Source organism: Macrotis lagotis, chromosome 3, assembly GCF_037893015.1.
Source record: "Macrotis lagotis isolate mMagLag1 chromosome 3, bilby.v1.9.chrom.fasta, whole genome shotgun sequence".
NCBI lineage: Eukaryota > Metazoa > Chordata > Mammalia > Peramelemorphia > Peramelidae > Macrotis > Macrotis lagotis.
Window position 1 is genome coordinate 16005358 of NC_133660.1, and position 10896 is coordinate 16016253.

General features: G+C 37.7%; 1 pseudogene; it reads left to right on the forward strand.

The window, feature by feature from the left end:
• Positions 1–4349: 4349 nt before the first annotated feature.
• On the forward strand, positions 4350–5141 carry LOC141515984 (zinc finger CCHC domain-containing protein 9 pseudogene; annotated as a pseudogene).
• The last annotated feature ends 5755 nt before the right edge of the window (positions 5142–10896 follow it).

Consider the following 10896-nt stretch of genomic DNA (forward strand, 5'->3'; position numbering starts at 1 on the left):
TTAATACCTTTCCAATTGATAGCAGCAGCCTTTTCCTTCTGTTTCTATAGCAACAATGTTATGATTCAGCTCTCTCAGCATCATGTTCAGTCATTGCCCATTGGACAAGAAGCTCACATTTAAAGTACCTATTATTGGTTAAAGTTTGTTAATGATCTGAAAACTGTGAATCTTTTAATCCTCTTCTCCTGAGCTGTAGGAATTGAAAGGGGCCTCAAAGGGCAAAGGATCATAATTTTTTTTCTGTTTTGTTTCATTTCATTTGTTATACCACAAAAAGTCAGCTTTTTTTTTAGATCAGTTAAAAGAAAAATAAAAAGTTGTTGAGAAAACAAAAACAAATTTCTTGCCTGAATCATAAGATTGATGTTCCCTAAAATCTAATCATTCAAGGAAAATCTCAAGGTGAAGAAGATGGACAAATAGAAGAGAGGACAAAGAGAAGAAGAAATACAAATGAGACAATCTACTGCTATTATCTTCTTTTTTAGGTTTTTGCAAGGCAATGGGGTTAAGTGACTTGTCCAAGGTCACACAGCCAGGTAATTATTAAATGTCTGAGATTTGAACTCAGGTCCTTCGAACCCCAGTGCTCTATCCACTGTGCCACCTAGCTGCCCCTTGCTACTATCTTAATCTCCACAAAAACCATGAGGAAAAAAAGGACCACCAGAGTGGGGAGGTACAACCAGGTTACATTCACCATACATAAAACTGTCAGAGGGTAGCAGCATTTGGGCTTCAGGTAAGAAAGGTTGAAGCTTTGTCTAACGTGTCTCTGGGAATGTAAAGGATCTGGGCCTAGCCATGTCAATCAAGAATGAAGGAAGTAGGGGAGGGATTGCAAAACTTGTCACAATGTCCAAATTTATGTTCTTAGGACTATAGATACAAGCAAACAGAAGAAGGTTCCTGATTTAATGAAGAAACAAAACAAAACATCAACATAAAATCCAAGAAGAAATATATAATTGTAATTATTACACCTAGAAACCCAGAATAAAGAAAAATAATGAACTGGTTGAGAGTGGATAGAACACAAACAAAAAGTGAAGTGAAACAAGGAATAAAAAAGTCAAAGTAGAACATTTGAAAAAAAGAATATAAAACTTAAATAGAATGTGAAAAAATTTACCTGGGTGGTAGACAACAAGAAATAATAAGTCAAAAGAATAAAACATTATAAGGCCATGCAAGGTATCTAGCATCAAAAAAAGAGTAAGTTTTGGGAGAGCTCATTTAAAAATTACCAAAAAAACACTCATGAATACCCTATTACAGGAAATCATTAAAAAAAGAACAGCTTATAAATATTAATGCCAAAGTGTAAAGTGAAAACAGAAAGGTTCCATTAGATACCTCCTAAAATTACCTCCAAATTGAACAAATCCAGAAATTTCTTCATAAAATATCAGAGCTTTGAGGTCAAAGAAAATGTAACATAAGAGGCCAGGAGGAAAGAGACCAAATTTCAAGGACCTATAATCATAATCACACAAGACTAAGGAAAAACAAATCTGAAGATATGATATACCAAAACCAAACAACAACAAAAAAGAAAGAAAAAAGGTTTTGCTTAGGAACAACTTATCCTGCAAAAGTTAGAATAAACTTCCAGGGGAGTAGATTTAATAGAATAGAGATTTTAATAGTAATTTCAATTGAGAACACCTAACCTAAATCTTTGAAACTCAAATGAAGGAGACATGAGAAACCTAAAAAGGTAGAAATATACTTGAACCATTCATATGGAGTAAACAATGATCAAGTGCTTCCATTCTCCTAGAAAGAGACCAGATAATTTTTGTTCATCAAAATCCTAGTTTTTAAGAGGCAAAGAGGGAGTCAGTGGACACTGGGAGACATTTTATGCTATTTTGTATGTTATAAGAGAATGAAGAAAAGAAGGGAAAAAATACAAAAGAAAACAAATGAGAAAGAAGAGGGGGGAAATGCTATTTCTCAGAAGAAGGATGTATAGTCACTGAGGTGTTGATGGGATAGAGAACACAGGAAGTTCAGGTTCTCCTCTGAGCTGGTCAAAGAAAGATGGAATATATCCAAGCCTGCTTGTGCATACTCAAGATTTTAATGTAGAAATATATTAAAAATCAGTAGGGAACAAATCAACAAATGAGAAGGAAGAGCTGACATTTAAGATAAAGGGTAATAATGTGGATCAAATAATAATAAGCAAACAAACTTCAACTATGAAAAGCAGATTATGAAGGTGCAATTCAAACTAGAGAATGAAAAGTAAGGCCCATTGATATTAATTTGGGTTTGGGAAACAGAGGAAGAGTGAAAAGGCATAAGCAAGTGCTATTACTGATATTTCTGTAGAAGCATCTGGGGATAAGCTTTCCACCACTCCATACTTGGAGGATATGCCCATAAAGACAGCTTAGTGAGAAATCAAAATAACAAGTTTTGTCTCTTATTTGTTTAAAAAAAGAGAGAGAGAGTCAGTCAGTCATCAGTCAGTCATCAAAGAAATGTAAACAATCCATATTGAAGGGGTTGGGACAATGGATAGAACATTCGCCCTGGAGTCAGGAGGAACTGAGTTCAATTTCAGCCTCAGACACTTAATTTCCTAGCTGTATGACCTTGGGAAAGTCACTTAACCTCTTTGCCTTGCAAAAAAAAAACCTAAAAAAATTTTGGAAGGGCTACAGGAAGACAGATGTATTGAAACACTGACAATGAAACTGACCAAGGCATCAGAAACAAAGAGTCCTTTTTCCTTCTGCCTCTCATTGTCTGTTTCTCTCTATCTCTATCTCAGTCTCTGTCTCAATTTTACCATCATTGGAAAAAAAATTGAAATTATATTTAAGTAAACACATACCTTTTAACTCAATGATATCACTACTAAACATATTTAGGTACACAAACACATGCACATCTCCAAGAACTGAAAGGGAGTGAGTTCTCATTGAATGGAAATTGCTGGGGGAAATGTAGTATATGAATATATGAAAATATTATTATATTTTAAGAAATGACTTAAAATGAAGCACTCAAAAGCTAATTTTTAGAGGACCCATTAACTGAAATAAGCAAAATCAGGAGGGAAATTTACATGCTAACACAATGATATAAAGGAAAAATTGACAGACTGAGTTATTTCAGAACCTTGCTTAGTGTTGTATCTGATTTCAACTTTAAATGACAAACGTTGATATAAGTCCCTTATTTCTGCACAAAGATGTGGGGATTTTAATGTAGAATTTAATGTAGATTTTATAGATACAAATTGAGGCAAGCATTGTGGGGAATGGACAATGGTTTATTCCTTTTGTTTCATTGTCAGTAACTAGTCAACATGGATTTAGTAGACACTATGTGCAAGGTCCCTTGCTAAGGTCTGAGATTACAAAAACAAAAAACCTGCCTCTGACATATACATGTATACATATACATACACACACACGCATATATATTAGGGGCACCAGCAAAGGTTTCTTGGAGAGGATTGTATTTGAGCTTAAAGGAACTTAAAAACTTAAAGGAAACCTGGGAAAGCAGGATGTGATGAGTGGAGAGAGGATTCTAGGGATGGGATCAGGGAAATGAAATTAGAATGAGGAGATGGAGTGTTGGGCAGAAGGAGCAGGAAGGAAGTCAATGATGTTGGACCACAGAATTCATGACTGAAAAGTCTGAAAGGGACTGGGTCATGAAGGAATATAAGAGTCAATGAAGAGGTTTTTATATTTGATCCTGAAAGTAATAAGGACTCACTGGAATTTATTGAGTAGGAGAGTAACCAAATCACACTCAAGCTTTAGGAGCAGCTGAATGGAGGATGGACTGGAGTGGGAAGAAACAAAGAAAGGAGGTCAATCAATTGAATACTGCGATATACTAGATATGATATGAAAAAGGTTTATACTGGGGTGATGGCAGTGTGATTAGAGAAAAAGCAATGTATAGACCATCAGTCATGAAGGGAAGAACCACAAAATTTGACAAAAGATTGGATTTGTGGGGTAAGTGAGATTAGGTGTTACATCTAGGTTTGGGACCCTGGTTGCTTATATGATAGGTACTCTCTACAATAATATGAAAGATGGAAAATTTGTTCTTGGGTGGGAAGATAATGAGTTTGTTTTAGACATATTGAATTTGAGATATGATATATCCAGTTGGAAATATCTAAAAGGCAGTTGGTAACATCTAATTGAACTCCAGGAAAGAGGTTAGCACTGCATATATCAATATGGAATCTTCTATATAGAAATGATTGCTGAATGTAATTGATGAGATCTCCAGGTGAAAGTCTATGGGACTCCGGGCTGCACCCACCCCTGGCTGGTGCACAGGAGGGTACTTTGGTTGAAACCATGACCAGGTGGGCACAAACCAACACAACACATAATAAGAAAGCTTTGAAAGCAACATCATGGGAAGACATGAAGAAGGGCTCTATGGAGAGAGGGACCCAAAATCTACAAAAGGATAAACACTTTCATTCCAATGGGCTCTCCCTTAAGAATGATCCACCCCAATCAAAAAACAAGAAAAAAAAAATCTTATACCAATCAAGATGTAAATGGATTCATGGAATATCTAAGACAGAATAGGAATGTGATGGGAGATAGCCTGGAAATAAGAGAAGAAATAACAACAGCTTTCAAAAAAGATAGTCGCCGAGAAGGAAGGAGGTTGAAAAGACAAAAAATAAAGAAAAATGCACAGGTCTGTTATAATCGCAGAAAACCAGGCCATGGAGTTGCAGATTGCCCTACTGTCCTTGACAGTCAAGATACGGGCACTGGAATCTGTTACCGCTGTGGTTCCACATGAAATAACATGAAATAACTAAATGCAAAGCCAAAGTAGACCCAGCTATGGGAGAATTTCCTTTTGCAAAATGTTTCATTTGTGGAGAGATGGGACATCTGTCTAGATCCTGTCCTGATAATCCTAAAGGACTTTATGCTGAAGGTGGTGGTTGTAGACTTTGTGGTTCTGTGGAACATTTTAAGAAAGATTGTCCTGAAAATCAGAATTCAGATAACAAGGTCACAGTTGGTCATTGGATTGAGGGGATGAGTGCAGATTATGAAGAAATTTTGGAGGCTCCTAAACCACAAAACCCCAAAAAATTAGTAGCCAAGGATGTTAACTTTTAATGGTAGAAAGATAACACCTTAGATGTTACAGTTTAAACACAGTCTAGGGGTGTCTGGGTGGTGCAGTGGATAGAGTACCGGCCTTAATCCAGCCTCAGACATTTAGTAGTTGCTTAGCTGTGTGGCCTTGGGCAGGTCACTTAACCCCATTGCCTTGCAAAAAAATAACAAGTCATGGTGTAAATTGTAAAATTGTCAAATTCTTTTCTGATGTTTTCTGCACTGAAGAGGAATACAACCAGCATAAAACACTCAAAAACAACCATTTGAAGCTTAAATTGGGAGTCCTGGGGGAAACCTAATTCTTAACAAAGTAGTATCTGCAAAACTTAAATAATATCAAATGATAAATGTTTTCTTAAAAATAATAAAATTATTTAAACAGTCCAGAAACAAGACCTGTATATGGAGGTGAGCTTTATATATTTTTATAAAAGTTACATTTATCTAAGTAATTTATTTGAATACAGTGGTATTTTAAGAGCTCGAATTTTCTAGCCTTAAAATTTATTTTGCTTTTGTATATTAAATAAAAATGACTTTACCTGTCAAAAAAAAAAGAAAGTCTATGGGAGGGATGGCTAGGTGGTGCAGTGGATAAAGCACCAGCCTTGGAGTCAGGAGTACCTGGGTTCAAATCCGGTCTCAGACACTTAATAATTACCTAGCTGTGTGGCCTTGGGCAAACCATTTAACCCCATTTGCCTTGCAAAAAAACCCTAAAAAAAAGAAAGTCTATGGGGAGAAGAAAAGATGGCCCAGAACAAAATCATGGGGTATCTCCACAGGTAGAGACAATTAGTCTCCATTAAAGGGTACATTGGTTAAGAAATCATCCTTTTAAGAATTTGCTTTTTTTTAAGTAACATGGAATCTTATATATATATATATATATATATATATATATATATATATATATATATATATATATATATATATATTTACATTGGTGGTTTTTCAGTCACAACCTGAGGTGGGAGTGGTGGGGAGCATTAATGAACAGATATGTCACCCCTAAGGATTTATCCTGATGACTACTCACGAATGGAATAGACAAGCTTTTGAACCCCAGTGGATCAACTACAAACCATGCCCAGGTTTATTGATTTAGAAAGGCTTTGCAGAGGGACATGGAGACAGATCACCAGAGGAAGTAGCCTGGCCTAGGGCAGAGTCCTCTTCAAGGGGTTGACCTCCTGGCAATGGATTTTTTCTGCCCCATAATCTCATATACATTGCCCACTAAAGGGTGGCACATTTTCAATTTATGCAATAACAGGATATGTTCATATTGCTAAATTAATAGGTCATGGAAATGCATAAGAGAAGATTGATTTAATGCTAGCATTTAAAGTCAAGAAGGACTCTTGGGAGAATATGGTCCAAGTCCATTTTAGAAAGGAGAACATGTGTCCTAAAATTGAAGTCATTCACACAAAAGGACAGAAGCTTGGCTGGAAAGAATGCCCTCAACTGGGATATCTCTACACTAACCACAGATGGAATCCCTGGTCTGATCCTTTTTCAGGAGGACCTGGCAGAGCACATATTTGAGAGGAGGGAAATGAGCATGCCGTTAAAAGCAGCATGCAGCTTTTAAACATTCAAAAGTATTATGACACTCTGATTAGACATGTGAGGATTACCTAGGAAAGTGGAAGTATGATGGCAGAATTTAAAGCACCATGAAAGGAAACAGAGGTGACACTTTCTGCCTCTCAGCCATCTTTGGCATTATTACAGCTACAAATTGTTTCAAGTGCCTGCTAGCTGTTTGGAATGAGGGTCATCATGGTGAGGCATGCCTACTTCATCCTTCACCTACTGACATCCAGTCAGAACAACAGGTAGCAGGATTGTTGACCCAATAGGAGTCATAGGACTGGCTGAAGGAAGAGGCTTCTATTTGGTAAAAGGGAAGGATGGTCCTGGTTCAAAGCCTAGCTCTGCTTTGAAGAGGGAAACAGCACTATGAAAGTTCAATCTGGTCCTCAGTTGAGAGGGCAGTTCTGCATGAGGTAGACATGAGTGGATCTGGATCTCAAAAAGAAAGACCATGGGTGACCAGGATAGTGTGTGAGCTCTAAGGAGAGGGAATGGAAGGAATGAGGCAATAGGTTTCTGAGAATTGGGGTTCTTTTTTATCTCCTTCTTGATGGATAAAGGACAAAAATGTTCTTTTCCTTTCTTCTTCCTGGAAGAGGAGAGTGACTTCTGACCTTGCTTTTTCTCATCTTTCAGAGAATGGAGCAATAGAAACATCTTCCTCTTCAGTCCTTTGGTGGGAATTAGTGTAGAGAAAATTGCTCTTCTCTAGAGAGATCAATGATGATCATACTGTCTTTGGAAAGTGAATACTTAAATTCTCTCAATTTCTCTCTCTCTCTCTCTCTCTCTCTCTCTCTCTCTCTCTCTCTCTCTCTCCTCCCCACAAGAACAGTAGCCCCCACCCACCTCTTCAGAACTGCCCTGTGAGTCTCACCTGAAGCATCCTGGCTACTGCAGTCCACCAGCTGTGTTTCCCAGGGACTCAAGCTGGATGCAAACTCAGGGTCCCATGAGACCAAAGGCTAGGACACTTGCTCTTTCTGACCAGCCAGTGATGTGGCTGTTCCATGTCTGCCCAAAGCCACAATCACCTTCTGATCTGAGGAGCAGGTGACTTGAAGCTTCTGTGGTGTCTTCAGGAAATTTGCAGAGGTATTGTCAAAGGCCTTCATGGATCACATATTAAAAAGTATTGTAATTGTTTTGCTGCTCCAGAGAAGCACTGATTTCACACATCCTACCAACATCATTTGAAGCAGGAGATCCCAAAGAAAGAGTACTAGGAGTTTAAAATTGTGAATAGCAAAAACTGTATGATTAATGACATATTTGGGAAAGGAGGGAAGAGAAGGGAGGCAGAGGTCAAAACATCCTTCTAAATATACCCATCACTCCCGTTCCTGAATCCTTTGTTTTATAAATTAGCAAATGAGTATCACCATGTAGAAAACAGAGGTAGAACAAGGACAAATGGGAGTTCATTAGGAAGACAAATCCTGGGGCAGTTAGGTGGTGCAGTGCACTGGCCCTGGAGTCAGGAGAACCTGAGTTCAAATCTGACCTCAGACTCTTAATAATGACCCAACTGTGTGATCTTGGGCAAATGACTTATCCCCATTGCCTTGCAAAAAACCAAAAAAGAAAAAAAAGGCATAGACTTCTTAATGTTTGTAAAGGCTTCCAAATCATGGTCTTCTAATAGGGGGTGCCCCCATCTCAAGAGCTCAAAGATGACTTATATCCTAAGGATGGTGTGGAGGAGGACTGATGAGATTAAAGGCCAACTCTTTGTTTCTAGGGTCCTATGATTTGAATCTAATGTTTAATTTAATAGTAAGTAATTTAATAGCAATTAAGAGTATTTAATAAATTAATGTTAATGTTTCTATTGATTCATTTAATATTAAAGTAACAATGTGGTTGGTCCTTAACTTATTCTAGTTTTTGTCATTAGTGGGAATCTATTCACTTTTTGAACTCCCAAAGCAATGCTTTATACTTTAAACAGCTCAGAAAGTGAGAAGGCTTATCTTACATTAATCTAGAATCAGAAATCCTGCAATTTCCAAGAGCCAAGGATTACAGAACTTCCAAGGAGCCCAGGAGCAAGAATCTTGACTGGCAAAGGACCACATGGGATACTGAGTCCAAATCATTCATTACCAAGATGAAGAATGACAAGATAACAGAAAGAATGGTTACCTGGGGGAGTTTAAGTCCAGGTCCACTCATTGTTCTTCTACCTGACTCTCCTAATGGTTCATTGTCTCTAAGTATCTTAGTCCCTTACTTTGGTAGTTGGCCATCTTTTCTTTATTACTCTATTGCCTTGTTGGATTTAAAGATGGAAACAGTCCAAGTCATTTCTATGGGTATGCATTTGAGACCCCAATTAATGCAACTTTCCTACCTTTTGGTTCCCCTGCCAGATGGAGCAATCTGAGTTTAATCAGCAGTCTGATCTCAGATACAATGGCCACCTTCTTGGAAAGCTTAGCTGTGGCCTTCCTTACACCGTTTTTCCTCTAAACATACTATTTTCAGGATATAGTTCTTTTCCTTACAAAATATTCTGATGGTTACATGTTCCATGTTCCATTTAGGTTCACAGAGAGCTTTGTCCAAAAGCAGCCCTTCACTGGAGATTCTAACCTCTCAATCTCAGGATATCCCTCTGTGTGTGTGTGGTGTGGTATGGGGTGTGTTTGTGTGTGTTTGTGTGTGTGTGTGTGTGTGTGTGTGTGTGAATGTGTATGTGCACATACATATTCAACACAGTAACTGAAGCCAACAGTGGTAAGTTATCAAAAATACTGCAAGGAAACATAAGGAAAATTGTAATGACATTATAGAAAGTGTCCAAAGGTAGAAGCTTCAGGAATTCCCCCCATAAACAGCCTCCTTCTAGCTTTCTAGACACCTAGGCAGAATGTAACCAGGAGCACAATGGCAAAGCTCGACACAAAGACAGAGCTCGTGCTGGGTTTTGCCAGCTTACAAAGCACTGGGTAGTGCACTGAAGTTCTAAGACTTTTATTGCTCATGATTCACAGTGGTGGTAGCAGGAGATAAGGCAGTGTACCAATCTAAGAAAATGTAAGATAAAATTCCTCTATACATCCTTACTCATGAAACTAAGGCTTTTCCCAATGATAAACAGTTCTGCTTTATCATAGTTAATGACAAAATAATTTCAGCATTGCTTCCCTCCCAATAATTTTACTTTCTGTATTGCATGTAAATGATCTCTTTATTTAAAGGGGAACCATTATGGATTAAGCAGTTACACAACCAGCAAGATGGCAAATGAGTCACTTTCTCCAAATCATTTGAGTGCTCCAACTTCTCCCTCCCACCTCACCCCAAAAGGAATTAGGCACCAAGTGTAGAGTAATTGCAGTGCTATCTACAGGAGGAAGAAAACAGAAATCAAATGAGGTCAAATCTTTCAACATTAACACCAGAGAACCCTTGTTCATAAAGTATCCATTCAATGGCACTTCTTCCCTACTGGGCTTCACACACAAAGCCCAGGAACACAAATTAGTGTGTTTTCAGGTTTGTTCAAGGGCACATTTTAGGTTTCCTCTGTAGCTGCTGCTGAGATTATGATGGAGTATTCCTCTGTTCTTCCAACCATGCAACATACATACTGATTCTGCCCGGCCATCTTAAGATGAGGCAGAGAAGGACAAAAGTACATGGCTCATTTGACCAGAAAGAATAGAGACTCCAATCTAGCTAGGACCAGTGCATTCTATTAAGGAAAAAAAAAGACCAGAAAATAAAGTCCAAAGAAATATAAAATGAGATGGAAACACCCAAGATTTCAGAGGGAAAAAATAAACAGCCAGAATCCAAGCTGGTAAGTCAACAGAGAAGATTCTAAAATAAAATACAGGATGAATTAGGGGAAAAACCTACAAAGTTTTCTTAACAAATACAATCAAACAAGGAAAGTGAGCTAATAACTGATAACATACAGTCTCCTGTGGACTCCTGTAAAGGGAAGAGATTAACAGCAAGAAAATACAAAATGATTCAAATGAGAAAGGAAAGCCATGAAAGAAGAAATTAGGAATGAGTAGGGTATTATGGGATGTAGAATTTTAAAAAATCCAAACCTCATTTAGCAGATGAGAAAAACAAAGTCATAACAGAAACTCTGATGGAGTTTAGAGATGAACAGATTTGAAATCCAAAAATG